This window comes from Triturus cristatus, chromosome 5_2 (assembly GCF_964204655.1).
Source record: "Triturus cristatus chromosome 5_2, aTriCri1.1, whole genome shotgun sequence".
Taxonomy (NCBI): domain Eukaryota; kingdom Metazoa; phylum Chordata; class Amphibia; order Caudata; family Salamandridae; genus Triturus; species Triturus cristatus.
This window is the reverse complement of record NC_140588.1, coordinates 1072184744-1072199740: the sequence shown is the minus strand read 5'-3', so window position 1 is coordinate 1072199740 and position 14997 is coordinate 1072184744. Positions and strand designations below refer to the sequence as shown.

Here is a 14997-nt window from a genome sequence, read left to right as displayed (position 1 = left end):
CGGCTGATTGCGGTCATCTGATACTTGTGAGAAGTTGGCCTGATGTATGATGTCACTAGTTATAGTGTACACCTTATATCAGTCCAAATACCCTTATGGTGATTGGTTGTAAAGTCAACCTTATAGACCAGCTATCCTAGTGGTAGCATGGACAAGAGCAGTCTTAGGCTAAACTCTGAATGGCATGTGAAGCCAGCTGTGATACCATATATAATCCCTTGAATACCAAATGAAAGGACACCACAACAGATATATATATAAAATAAAGTGTATTTATTCTAAGCAAACCCTCAGCACTCTTTATGAGTTTAGAGGTAAGTACAACACAGTCTTATTAATGCATACAGTAAGTCACACAGGTAAGTAATACAGTTAGGCCCTAGGGGCCACGCAAACCATATACTAAATAAGTGGTATAAGAACCACTGTCACGGAAATAGAATAGGCCTAGGCCTAGGGAATCGCTGGGGCTACACTACACTAGCGTTAGTTAGGGAGTGGGAGGCCCACGGGATTCGTGTGCAGAGTGGAAACACTCACGCGTAATGCGTAAAAGTCAATAGCAATGTTACAGTTTAGAAATAGATAGATTTAGGACACTTCCGGAGTAGCTAGGAAGTTGAGACTTGAAAACTAGACACTAGGATAGTCACTACCCTGATGAGCACCGGAGTACCCAAGTTACCTAGCCCACAGGCTGCGGGTGCATAGGGGTGAAGATGCGTCGTTTTCGTCGTCGACTCCTATGGATGCCTGAAGAAAGATGCTGACAGGCAGTCAGGGGAGAGTGTCCGGTGGATCCCAAGCCTGGGATCAAGAAGAGAAGACACCTGCAAGCAGAGGGGACAGAGTCAAGGTCACTAGCCAGTGACCACGTGGAACCAGGAAGGAACCAGGCGATGTCGTGAAGAGTTGCAGGGGAAGGCGAAGCTTGTCGCTGGAGCCAGGAGGACCAGGAAGCGTCGAGGACGACCAGGACCAGGAGGCGAGCTGTCCCACGAAGGCTCTTGCTGTCGGCGGCGTCGAAGTTGGACTAGGACTCACCAAGCCTTGGCAAGCGGAACCCACGAAGAACAAGGGACTTGCTTCTGGTGCAGACCAGGAAGGTCTGGGGTGCTTCTTCTTTGCAGAGAAGCGGGAGCCAGTCTGGAGGAGCCAAACCAGCGCAGAAGATTTTAGGGAGCGTCGTCACAAAGGCCACTAGCCAGCGGGCAAGCAACCGGACAGACGCGGCAAGCAGGAAAATGCTGAAGGGCCCCACGCAGGACTCGTGGAGTGTGGGGGGCTGGTCTTCGGTGCAGATGGTGCTTGGGGTTGGGGCTTCTCAATCCCCGGTGCACAACTTCGAGGGTACCTCAGAAGCTGCGCTGTAAGTTACTAGCCACTTTTCCCAGGTAGCCGGTCCCACGTCGCTCGTCGCCTCCACGGATCTCAGCTCTGCTGCAGATGTGGATGAGGGTCGGAGAAGTCTGGAAATCAAGGCTCTGGTCGGGCTCTGCAGTCGGTTCCTCGTCGAACGTCTCACAAAGCAAAGGGTAGTCACTTGATGGTGCCTGTTTGCACAGGGTAGCCACTCCTTGGCTACAAGGGAGATTCTTCAGTCTTCTTCTTTCGTCGAATGTCGAAGGTCCAGAGTTTCTGTTCAGTTTTGCAGGTTCAGGATAATCTAAAGTCTTGAGGCCCAACTCCCACTCTTATACTAATCTGGGGGGCTGGGATACCTGCTAGGTCACGCCTTATGGGTGGGACCTGGGAGGGGGTGGTTACACCCACTTCCCTTTGTCCAGTTTCGCGCCAGAGCTGGGGCTGGAGTGCCCCAGCGCCGGTTTGAACTGGACTATGCAAGGAACACCTTGTGTGCCCCAGGCATGTCTCATTCCTTTCAGCCCACCCTGCCCCAATACACTAAAGGCTGTCTGGGGAGGTGCTAGCACCTCCCCAAGCAGGAAACCTATTGTCCAGGCCTCCCTGGCTGGGATCACTCCCAGCAGCAGGAGGTCAGACTTGTGTCTGTGGCAGCAGCATCCATTTTGTGATGCTGAGGCTTTGGTCAGAGGTTACACAGCAAAGTAGGATTTTAACATGTCTCTCCCTCTAGAAGGGAGGAATAATATCCTCATCACCAGAAATGGTATGGGGGTATTATTCCAAAGTGTTAGACACCTTACACGACATGTTTTGATAAAGCCAAACCATAGTTACCATAACCGTTTAAGATTATAAGGCACTTTAAGAGTATATGGTAGGCTATATCATAGAACAGCTATAAGGACATGGTTCCGAAAGCTGCAGACAGGCTCAGCTCATGCTAGAGCACCATCTCACATGTTACCAAGCACTCTGCCTCCAGGATTGTTAAGGCCTGCCATAGGAGTGACTGATAGGTACACATGTGTCTATATATAAGGTAGGTATAGGAATACTACACCTAAGCAAGGGGTGATTACACGACCTTGCCCCAGCTGAGTGATCAGCCAGTTGTGTCTGATTGGAAGGCCAGACCAGGGGTGGCATAATACATGCTGCAGCCCCTGGGAGGCCTAGGGTACACCTATGCCCTGGGTACCTAGGGTACACTGTACAGGGTCCAATAAGGTGATCCTTACCAATTGGTTATGTACCTAGGGTACATGGAGTCCATTTTACAGAGAGAGCAGACAGCCTGAGACCCTGAATGGCAGGATCTCAGGCCAACTAAGTCGAAAAACCAGCTAGACACTAGGCAAAAAGTTGGGGGTAACCATAGTCAGATATCCACCTTCCTACACAACCCCCCCCCAAACGAAAGGAGATAAGGCTGGCCTTTACAAGGTAAGCCTCTATTGCCTGAGTGGCCATATAAGGAAGAACCAGCACTGGCATGGTTACCCCCTGTCTCATGGTCCACTAAGCAATCCCTCATCCTAAAGATATCATAGGGTCTCCACCATAGGGAATCTCTACCTTTGGTGTGTCTTTGCAAAGTAAAAGGCTGGTGTTGAGATGGAGTACTGAAGTGAGTGTCCCCAAAGTGAGGCCTCAGCTTCCTCCAATCATCCTCCACCATGGATGCCTTTCTTTCTCTAACTGAGTTGCACTGTGCTCTCAGGGTCAGCCTCTGGCTACCTAAAGCTGGAGGCTGGGTCCCTTTTGTGGGCTTACTGGAGGGACAGGTCAGGTTTGGGGCCCTAAGGTCCCATGTTTGCCTGTGCCCAACAGAATCCCTCTGGGGGAGGTCCCTAACTACCTGTGAAGGGGATCCCTCAGGAATGTTTTTACCCATCACCTGGCTAGGGCAACTAACCAGGCAATCCTCATTCTTTTGAAGGGGGGGTTCTTGTGGACAGGGGCCCTCTTGGGGTCCACTGGCCTCCCTGACCTCTGCAGCCCTGGGCTGACTGAGGCAGGGTAGAGAGAGGCAGGCTACCTGCACCAGACTGGGTCCCACCTTGGAAGGGGCCACTGACATCAGAGGCTCTGCCAGGCCAGGCCTGGCTACCTCTGGGGCAGTTCCTTCACAAGGGGTGAGGTCAGATCCCTGAGGAGGCTGACCTTTTCCTAATGTCTGGGGAGAGGGAGACTTTTCTTCCTCCCCACTACTCTCTGTTTGTGTGGAGTGATCCATAGTTTCAGGCTTCACTACACCTATATCAGTCTGAGTGTGGGCTGAGACCATTACAGCCTTGCCAACCTTTTCAGGAAGGCACTCAGTTTGTGTTTGAGCTGTGACTGTCACAGCTCTGCCAATTTCTACAGGGAAGTCTGTCTGTGCCTGGGCTGTGGCTACCACTGCCCTTCCAACCTTTTCAGGGAGGAAAGCTACTTGGACAGGGGTTGTGACTGGCACAACCCCACTACCCTTTTTGGAAAGGCCTACCATTTTGGAATGGGTGTCTTGTTCAACTTCAGCCCAAGCTGAGAGTTCTAAGTCATTCCCCAGCAAGCAGTCCACAGGCAAGGTTGGAGACACTGCCACCCTTTTAGGGCCAGTGACCCCTCCCCAGCTGAGACATACCTCTGCCATGGGATGACTGTTCTGTTTGCCATCAATGTTAGTTACCTGGTATGAGAAACCAGGCAAAAGCTGCTCAGAGGGAACTAGCCTATGGGCCACCATAGTGATGCTAGCTCCAGTGTCTCTGTAGGCCTCAGCTTTTCTACCATTGATGTAGGGTTCCTGTCTGTACCTACCCAAAGTGTTGGGACAGGCAGTGAAGTTGGCAAACCCCATGCCACCATCACAGACTAGAGTAGCTGCTGTAGGGGAGTTGGCTAAGCCAGAGTCCCCCTGTGTTCCCCAAGAAAACCCAACCAAATTTTTGGGGGCACTCCCACCACCTGGGGGATTACTGCTGACAGTAATAGGTGGTGTGACAGGAGTAGTTGGAGGAACAGTTTTGTTTTTAGCCTGTGGACAACTGCTGTCAGTTTTCCAATGCCCAGGTGTTTTACACACATGGCAGTAAGGCTTTTTAACTGTGGTAGAGGAGGGAGCTTGGGACCCACCACCCTGTGTGGAGTTTTGGGGCCCTGAGGAAGATTTCTCTTTTGCTTTATCCCCACCCTTCTCTTGAGGCTTGGTGGTATCTTTCTTTTGGTCACCACCCTGATTTTTAGGCCTAATCCTGGTCCTGACCCATTTATCTGCCCTCTTTCCCAATTCTTGGGGAGAGGTCAAATCTGAGTCTACCAGGTGTTGATGGAGGAGCTGGTTCTGACAATTACTAAGGATCTGCTCCCTCATAATCAAGTTGTACAATCCTGTATAGTCCTGCACCTTGCTGCCAGTTAACCAACCTTCCAAAGCCTTAGTGGCACAATCCACAAAATCAGACCAGTCCTGTGTCTGTGTCTTCTGGGTGTCTCTGAACAACAACCTATATTGCTCAGTGGTTAAGCCAAACCCATCTATCAGAGCACTCTTCAGGACTTTGTAATTATTTGCATCCTCATCACTGACTGTGAGGAGCTTGTCTCTACCTTTATCAGAAAAGGAGAGCCACAAGATAGCTGCCCACTGACTTTGGGGTACCTGCTGTACTTTGCAGGCCCTCTCCAAAGCAGTCATCCATTTGTGGATGTCATCCCCATTCTGATATGGGGGGACTATCTTGCTTAGGTTTCTATGGTCATAAGACCTATCCCTATCTCTAGGAATGTTGCTGCCACCAGTGGGTTCTGACCCACACAATTTTTGCTCTCTAGCCAGAGCAAGCTTCTCTTTGGCAAGGGCAATTTCTTCCCTCTGAATCCTCAGATTAGCTTCCCTCATTCTGGCTTTATGCTCCTTTCTCTCAGGTGAAGTCATTCCCCTGTGAGAGGAAGCATTGGAGATGCTAGAAACATGGGAGTGGATGGATTCCCTTGAAGGGGATCTGTCCCTCCTGCTTCTCTGTGAAAGCCTACTTGGGGGTCTGTATGGGGGGACCCCATGCAAACTCCCATGTAAACTTAGGTTAGCCTGGCTAAGTCTTCCTACTTGGCCCTGGCTGTCTACCTCTTCCTCTGAAGTCCCATCTGACTCATCTGTGGTGGGTAGACCCCTATCTACAGCTATGGCACCATCCCTGGCAGCTCTTTCAGCATCATAGGCCTCCAGAAGCTCCACTAGCTGTCTAAGGGTAGGGTTTGCACCCTGTTTTATTCCTCTGGAGGTACACAATTGTCTCATCTCCTGGAATGTTAAGGTATCATACCTAGAGGGGGTCTTCTGCAGACCTGCCCCTCCTGAGAGAGCATCTACTTGATCTTCTCCCAGAGGCATGATCTAGTGAGGGTGTGGTGTGTGCACCTACCTACACTAGTTGTTTCTACTAAACCTTTCTAGTAGTTGTAGTCAGGGTGTGTTATTCCCTTCAACCTACAACTACAAAGTCCAGTAGGACTTAAGTATAATAATCTATGTTATATGTACCTAGACAATATCTGTGTGATCTTTCAATTTAGTATCTCAAGATTACAATGGTATTACAACAGCAAGCTCAGATCCCAACCGCTGTCACCAATGTGAGAAGTTGGCCTGATGTATGATGTCACTAGTTATAGTGTACACCTTATATCAGTCCAAATACCCTTATGGTGATTGGTTGTAAAGTCAACCTTATAGACCAGCTATCCTAGTGGTAGCATGGACAAGAGCAGTCTTAGGCTAAACTCTGAATGGCATGTGAAGCCAGCTGTGATACCATATATAATCCCTTGAATACCAAATGAAAGGACACCACAACAGATATATATATAAAATAAAGTGTATTTATTCTAAGCAAACCCTCAGCACTCTTTATGAGTTTAGAGGTAAGTACAACACAGTCTTATTAATGCATACAGTAAGTCACACAGGTAAGTAATACAGTTAGGCCCTAGGGGCCACGCAAACCATATACTAAATAAGTGGTATAAGAACCACTGTCACGGAAATAGAATAGGCCTAGGCCTAGGGAATCGCTGGGGCTACACTACACTAGCGTTAGTTAGGGAGTGGGAGGCCCACGGGATTCGTGTGCAGAGTGGAAACACTCACGCGTAATGCGTAAAAGTCAATAGCAATGTTACAGTTTAGAAATAGATAGATTTAGGACACTTCCGGAGTAGCTAGGAAGTTGAGACTTGAAAACTAGACACTAGGATAGTCACTACCCTGATGAGCACCGGAGTACCCAAGTTACCTAGCCCACAGGCTGCGGGTGCATAGGGGTGAAGATGCGTCGTTTTCGTCGTCGACTCCTATGGATGCCTGAAGAAAGATGCTGACAGGCAGTCAGGGGAGAGTGTCCGGTGGATCCCAAGCCTGGGATCAAGAAGAGAAGACACCTGCAAGCAGAGGGGACAGAGTCAAGGTCACTAGCCAGTGACCACGTGGAACCAGGAAGGAACCAGGCGATGTCGTGAAGAGTTGCAGGGGAAGGCGAAGCTTGTCGCTGGAGCCAGGAGGACCAGGAAGCGTCGAGGACGACCAGGACCAGGAGGCGAGCTGTCCCACGAAGGCTCTTGCTGTCGGCGGCGTCGAAGTTGGACTAGGACTCACCAAGCCTTGGCAAGCGGAACCCACGAAGAACAAGGGACTTGCTTCTGGTGCAGACCAGGAAGGTCTGGGGTGCTTCTTCTTTGCAGAGAAGCGGGAGCCAGTCTGGAGGAGCCAAACCAGCGCAGAAGATTTTAGGGAGCGTCGTCACAAAGGCCACTAGCCAGCGGGCAAGCAACCGGACAGACGCGGCAAGCAGGAAAATGCTGAAGGGCCCCACGCAGGACTCGTGGAGTGTGGGGGGCTGGTCTTCGGTGCAGATGGTGCTTGGGGTTGGGGCTTCTCAATCCCCGGTGCACAACTTCGAGGGTACCTCAGAAGCTGCGCTGTAAGTTACTAGCCACTTTTCCCAGGTAGCCGGTCCCACGTCGCTCGTCGCCTCCACGGATCTCAGCTCTGCTGCAGATGTGGATGAGGGTCGGAGAAGTCTGGAAATCAAGGCTCTGGTCGGGCTCTGCAGTCGGTTCCTCGTCGAACGTCTCACAAAGCAAAGGGTAGTCACTTGATGGTGCCTGTTTGCACAGGGTAGCCACTCCTTGGCTACAAGGGAGATTCTTCAGTCTTCTTCTTTCGTCGAATGTCGAAGGTCCAGAGTTTCTGTTCAGTTTTGCAGGTTCAGGATAATCTAAAGTCTTGAGGCCCAACTCCCACTCTTATACTAATCTGGGGGGCTGGGATACCTGCTAGGTCACGCCTTATGGGTGGGACCTGGGAGGGGGTGGTTACACCCACTTCCCTTTGTCCAGTTTCGCGCCAGAGCTGGGGCTGGAGTGCCCCAGCGCCGGTTTGAACTGGACTATGCAAGGAACACCTTGTGTGCCCCAGGCATGTCTCATTCCTTTCAGCCCACCCTGCCCCAATACACTAAAGGCTGTCTGGGGAGGTGCTAGCACCTCCCCAAGCAGGAAACCTATTGTCCAGGCCTCCCTGGCTGGGATCACTCCCAGCAGCAGGAGGTCAGACTTGTGTCTGTGGCAGCAGCATCCATTTTGTGATGCTGAGGCTTTGGTCAGAGGTTACACAGCAAAGTAGGATTTTAACATGTCTCTCCCTCTAGAAGGGAGGAATAATATCCTCATCACCAGAAATGGTATGGGGGTATTATTCCAAAGTGTTAGACACCTTACACGACATGTTTTGATAAAGCCAAACCATAGTTACCATAACCGTTTAAGATTATAAGGCACTTTAAGAGTATATGGTAGGCTATATCATAGAACAGCTATAAGGACATGGTTCCGAAAGCTGCAGACAGGCTCAGCTCATGCTAGAGCACCATCTCACATGTTACCAAGCACTCTGCCTCCAGGATTGTTAAGGCCTGCCATAGGAGTGACTGATAGGTACACATGTGTCTATATATAAGGTAGGTATAGGAATACTACACCTAAGCAAGGGGTGATTACACGACCTTGCCCCAGCTGAGTGATCAGCCAGTTGTGTCTGATTGGAAGGCCAGACCAGGGGTGGCATAATACATGCTGCAGCCCCTGGGAGGCCTAGGGTACACCTATGCCCTGGGTACCTAGGGTACACTGTACAGGGTCCAATAAGGTGATCCTTACCAATTGGTTATGTACCTAGGGTACATGGAGTCCATTTTACAGAGAGAGCAGACAGCCTGAGACCCTGAATGGCAGGATCTCAGGCCAACTAAGTCGAAAAACCAGCTAGACACTAGGCAAAAAGTTGGGGGTAACCATAGTCAGATATCCACCTTCCTACAATACTGACCTGCGTGTCAAAAGAATTTGTGATTCTTGTGCAAAATGAAATGCTGGATCTGCTACATTGTGAGATCAAAAACATAACATTTGTGTAGTGCACTGGATTTTATATGCAATTTGCTAATATATTGTAGTGTGTCTACTCTATTTATCTACACTACTTGGGTGGCGTAGTGTTTATCCATTGTAGCACACGTTTACTGTTTTATTAACTCACCATAACTTGTTAGTGGATGTGCTAGCCCCTTGTTACTACCACTATCTTTTTTTGCTTTATCTTCCCAAGTGCATGGGATGCGGAAGGGAAAGCGCAATGGGACGTTGCAGACTGAACCACCAAGCTTCCAGGGGTGGGGGGATGGCTGAGGAAACTGGGATCACCCGGTGCAGGACGATGTGCTATTGTCCTGTTCACAGGAGCCACTGTGCTAGGCATAGACCACGTGCCTAGAAGGGCATTTGTCAGTGTTTCATTAAAGGGCAAAAGGGATTCGGACAAGGTAGCCCCAGTTTGAAGCACTTTGGTCAGAGACTAGTCTTGACCTGCACAGAGGGTAGCTTCAGGTCAAGGACCTCCACTGCCCTCCTCACCACAACGGCGTCAGATGCCCCCTCCTCCGTAACCACATTAGAAGAGAGCATACCGGTATCTGGAAATGCATCTCGTCCACTGGCCTTTCCAAGCTCCTCATACCAGTCCAATTGTTCAAAACGAGCACCCAACTGGTGTTCCAAAGGGTCTCCCATGCAGAAAACCTTTTCAAAATGAACAGAGAACGTAGGACCTCTGGGCTCTATCCGTGCCGAAGGCGACCGGCTTTGATCCAACTCAGAGTTGTCGGGTAAGAGAATGGAGCTGGCGTCATTGACTGAGGCTAGCGCAGGGAAAGGTCACATTGACACAATCGGCAATGACCCGGATCTGGAATCGGATCCATGAGACCCCACTGGCGCCGAGGCCAGTGTCATCAGCGTGGAGTCTGATGGGGCCTCTCCCGACCCAGTGGGGCCCAAAGGCACATCAGAGGGGTTGGCCCGCTAAAATATGCGGTGCATGGCCTCAATTGCTTCACTTGAACGTGGGTGGGGGGGGGGGGGGGGGGGGACTTGTCACTCAGGCTCCTTGAGGGGGGAGGGGTGCATAGTCAAACCAGGTAACGATTCAGAAGAACCGTGCCTAGAGCGTCAATGCTCCTTATCCTGTCTCTTCGAAGGACGACAGGGAAGAGGCATAAGTAGTCCGAATGGACTCTGAATTCACCTCGTCTAAGTGTCCCAAAAACCTTTAGCACGGAGAGGGGGACTTGGGGCTCCTGGAGCAGTCCCGCGACCAGGTCTTCGAATGGGACAGGGACCTCCGAGGAGTCGTGCTGGATGTAGACTGTCGGTCCGCAAGGAACATTATGGATAGCTCCAGCAAGGCCTTCGGAGCCATGGCCCAACAGTCTGAGCACAAAGTTGAGTCATGGTCATGCTCAAGATACCACAAACAGACCAGATGAACAAGTTACTTAGCTTCTAGTGGATACAATATCTGCTGTGGATTCCTCACCTTCTGAATTACCGCATGCGCAGCATTCCATGGAAACTTTTTTCATAGCAATCCCATGTCGATGATGACATCACAATTGCACGGCTCCGCTCGTGACTCCGCATGACGTCATCGGAGCCATAAGTCGACCTCGTTGGGATGCTGACGCAAGTTCCACCCAATTTTGTACGTGCCTTCGAGGCAAAAGGGTGAACCGACAACATTTCACAAGTATACACAGTATACAAAATATGTACATACCCTTCAAGAAGAAAGGAAACTGGATATTCTAAAATAAAGAAATTTCCTAGCGACAAGCAACCTATCATTTCCATTGACAATGAATACAAGACTGTCATACCCAAAATTCTTTTCAGTATAACTAGGTAGACAACAGGGAGGCGGGTGGGTCAGTGAGGAATCCACAGGCAGATACTGTATCCACCAGAAAAAGCGTTACGGAAGGTAAGTAACTTGTTCTTCGGATGGATACATCTGCCTGTGGATTCCTCACCTTTTGAATTGAAAAACCTAAGCAGTCCTGCTCCCCGAGGAGGGTGTCCACCTACCTGTACCAAAAAATCCTGTAGGACAGTTCGTGAAAAATGGCCTTCCCTCCTCACCTCTGAACCCAAGCAGTAATGCTATGCAAAAGTGTGGCTAGAGGTGTCCCTGTTGAAGGCTTCTGCAAGGCGACAATTTGGGACTACCTCCAAAGCCGAAGAAGACTTAGCTATAGTGGAATGAGCTCTAATAGCTTCAGGCGGCTCCTTCTTGGGCAAGGCATAGCAGATCTTGATGCACAAGATGATCCACCTGGACAGTTTTCGCTTGTGGACAGCCTTGCCCTTCATTTTCCACACGTAACCAATGAAGAGCTGGTCTTCCAGCCTTAAGTCCTTGGTTCTGTCCAGGTAGAAGCTGACCGCCCTCTTAGGGTCCAGGCGGTGAAGTCTCTCCTCCTGAGGGTGAGGGGGAGGATAGAAAGTGGGTAAAGTGGTGGACTGCCCTAGATGAAAAAGCGTAGCCACCTTAGGCAGGAAAGCAACTCTGGTCCTGGGAGCTATCCTATCTGCATGGATAGTGGTAAAAGAAGGCTTAGAACTGAGAGCCTGTAGTTCACTAACCCTCCTGGCAGAGGTAATCGCAATCAGAAAAATAGTTTTCAATGATAGATGCCTCAATGGACAACTATTTAGAGGCTCGAAAGGAGACCCTATTAGGAAAGTAACAACTTAAATTTAAATCCCACTGAGGCATAATTAAAGGAGTGGGACGAAATCTATTAGTGAGACCCTTAATGAATCTCATGACTATGGAAGACAAAACAACGATGGTTCGTCTGGCAAACAAAGAAAGGGTGACAAGGCCGACAAGTAGCCCGTAACAGTCGCTGCAGTACAACCCTGCTGAGCCAAAGAAAGAGAAAAACAAAGAACATCAGACAAGTGGGCCTTCAAAAGGATCAAATGAACTCTCTCCACACCATTTAACAAATCTGGACCAACTACTCGACTAGACAGATTTGGTGGAGTGTCTTCTGGTCGATAATCTATCAACCACCACCTCCGGTGGGAGAGAGAAAGAAGTCAGGTTGCCCCTTTCAATTCCCAGGCATGAAAGTGCAGGCTGTGGAGGTGGGAGTGTAGAACCTGCCTCTGCGATTGCGAGGGGAGGCCTTCCCTGAGAGGGAGACGGAGCGGAGGGTGCGATGAGAGGTGAAGGTCTGTGTACCACACCCATCTTGGCCAATCTGGGGCGATCAATATGACTTGGGTCGGTCTTAGCGAATCTTCCTCAGAACCCGACGAATCAAGAGTATGGAAGGAAACGAGTAAAGAAGCCGAAAGCTCTAATCTAGTTGAAACGTCTCCCCCCAACGATCCCCGCATCGGTTACTGGAGACTGCAGAATGACGGGCATAGCGCATTCTCGTCAGTGGCAAATAGGTCCAACCGAGGAAACCCCCACATCCTGAAAATGTGGTGGACCACCTCCGGATGAAGACCCCACTTGTGATTGCAGAGTATTGCCGACTGAGACAGTCCGCAAGCATAGTCAGCACCCCGGCCAGATTTGCAATTACACAAATCTGGTGGTCCTGAGCCCAGAGCTGTAGAGCCTCTCTGCATCAACTATACATAGGCTTTCCTGTTTTCAGTTTCTATTTTTGGCAAATTCTGGTGGGGTTTTTTCCAGTGTTTTCAAGTGATTTCAATACCTTAAGAAACAGTTGTTATCAGTGGTTACACATTTTCGCGCCACTAAAAACAGAAAAAGGGTTTTTCCGGTGTTTATTGAACATTTTGCTTTTATTATTGGTTGCTTTCTGCACTGATAGAACATGGTATATAGACAGTGTACATATAGTGTATATGAGGTCCAAATAGATTTTTGCAAATTAAACTTATTGTAGTACACCATACAATACTCCTTCAGTGAGTCTTTCGTCAAGTGTGCCTGCTCTTTCCTTCCCATGTAAACTTCTGTGAAAAGGCCCTCTCAACATTGGCATTTGAGACGGACAATGCCAAAATGCTAGCATACAATTTCTGAACTCTGGCCACTGACATAGCTTTCCATGCCAATACTGGTGCACTTGAAGATTGCCGTTCTTAGGGCAGGTTCTACAACATTTCATTGAGCTGGGCGCTTATGCCCTCAGAGTTATTGAAGCGGTCAAAAATGAAGCAGCACTTAAGAAACTACGGAGGAAATTCCCCTTTACTGAAGGGATCTAGAACTTGTACCGAGTACCACAGTGAGGTTTCATTGACTTCAAATGCCATTGGTGGTGAAGGGACATTTCTAGGCATCATTGCAAGCCATTTCTCATACATTGTAAAAGAAACGTTCCTGAATTGCTCTTCAACATTGCTTTGCTTACCAAGTGGCAAGCACTCAAACATGAAACATGCTGCAATGCCAGAGTCACTAAAGGTGTCGCCCAGCCTACTCTCAAGGAGATGTTTCACATTTATACAATTATGCTGAACACTTGGCAGACAAGGGTTATTTCAGACTCTAGTTTTTTTATTATGTCCACTACAGCAGTTATGTTTTCCTGTAAAAATCTAAGAATGCAGTAGAGTGTACTTTTTTCACATCACTATCAATATGCGACCAAAAATCCTCACATTTCTAGCCTTTGGCATCACTCAGCACACATTCTGTAAACTGTTGCAACATGGATAATATCGCATTCATAGGCCCTTGGACTAAGAACCATCAGCTAAGGGACACAGTTGGGATGACTCTTTCTTTGATTTCACACAAAGCATGAAATGATAAATATTTGCGTTTTAGTTGCTGTGAATAAGAAAACAGTGCACCAGAATGAACTAAAAAGTCAATGGCATCCCTCATTAACACTGAAGATTGTAAAGATGCCTTCAGCATACCATCTAAGAAGTGGCAAGGATCTCCTACAGGGAATCACAACTTTTTCATATACATAGCTAAATCACTGCAAATACAAAAAATATAACTCCAATCTTTGTTGAGCTTGGAAAGAACCTTTTTTGGCACAGCATTCCAAGTGACACTGTGTTCCATGTTTTCCAAATGTTTGGTGTCATGTTTTCACCACTATCCCAAATGCTTGGTGATCGCGCTCTTTATACATATACTTGTCACTATACCTTGCATTGAATGTTTAAAGCCTGAGGTGTTGGCAATTCACCTACTATCAATACTGACCCACTAGAAACTGTTGGCCGATGTATTAAGGGTTTTTACCCATTCTCTGTGGGTAAATATGATGACACATATTAGGAAAGATTCTTATGAAACCAGACATTTTACCTATCGGTGAAAGAATCAAAACACAATATCAAATATGATTTTGATATTCCCTGATTCTCTACAGTTTATAAAATAATTCACCAAGACCTAAATCATGCTTCAAAACTCTGCATCTTTAGACCAAAGACCGCAAAACTGAAAAAAGCAAAAGGAAGAAGAAACAATATTTTAGTGGCATCCCTAACAACAAAACTTAAGCAGAATAATGTTAACCCAGTCTTTCTTACTGCTAGCTTGTATAACAAAGTTACATTGTATTGACCCCTTCAGGAAGAAAAAAAAAAAAATCACTCACTCTTTTTCCTTTCATTGAATGGCATTTAGTTTGCATTTAGTTTGTGGTTGTGCGGGTGTTTTTTCAGTGTTTATGTTTTCACTGATGAGGGCTATTTCTCTTTCAGTGGGGTTTTATCAGTTATTATAGGTTTAAACCTAAAACCCCACAGCCTAACTATACACTACTCCTCCCTGTTTGTTGATGTACCACATCGCAGTAATGTTGTTCATCAGGACCTGAACTGGCTGACCGCGAAGATAGGGATGAAAGGACTTGGGAGTCAGACATATAGCCCACAGTTCCAGAAGATTGATGTGAAGAAATCTTTCCTCTGAAGACCAAAAGGTCTTTGATCTCCATATCCCCCAGATGAGTACCCTCACCCTAGAGTGGAAACATCCGTTATCACTGTGGCAACGGGTGAAGAAGGTTGAAACGGCTTCCCTTGAGAGAGGTTGCCTGAAACACTCCACCGTAAGATCTACTGGAGTCTCTCTGGAGATTCTGACCACCTCCCTGAGATCCCATTGTGTTGAAACCACTGCCAGCGGAGAGACCACTGGAGTGCCATCATGTGCCTGGGTGTATGGTTGACGATCAGTATGCAAGAAGCAGGCGCAAAATCTTCAGGACTGGAACACCTGCTCCATCTTGAAAC

At 48.3% G+C, this 14997-nt stretch overlaps 1 protein-coding gene across 7 annotated transcripts in view; it reads right to left on the bottom strand.

Moving 5' to 3' along the window:
- Nucleotides 1-14997, bottom strand: part of DLG3 (discs large MAGUK scaffold protein 3) — a 1834707-nt gene that overhangs the window by 348932 nt on the left and 1470778 nt on the right. The gene's annotated exons all lie outside the window — the stretch shown is intronic.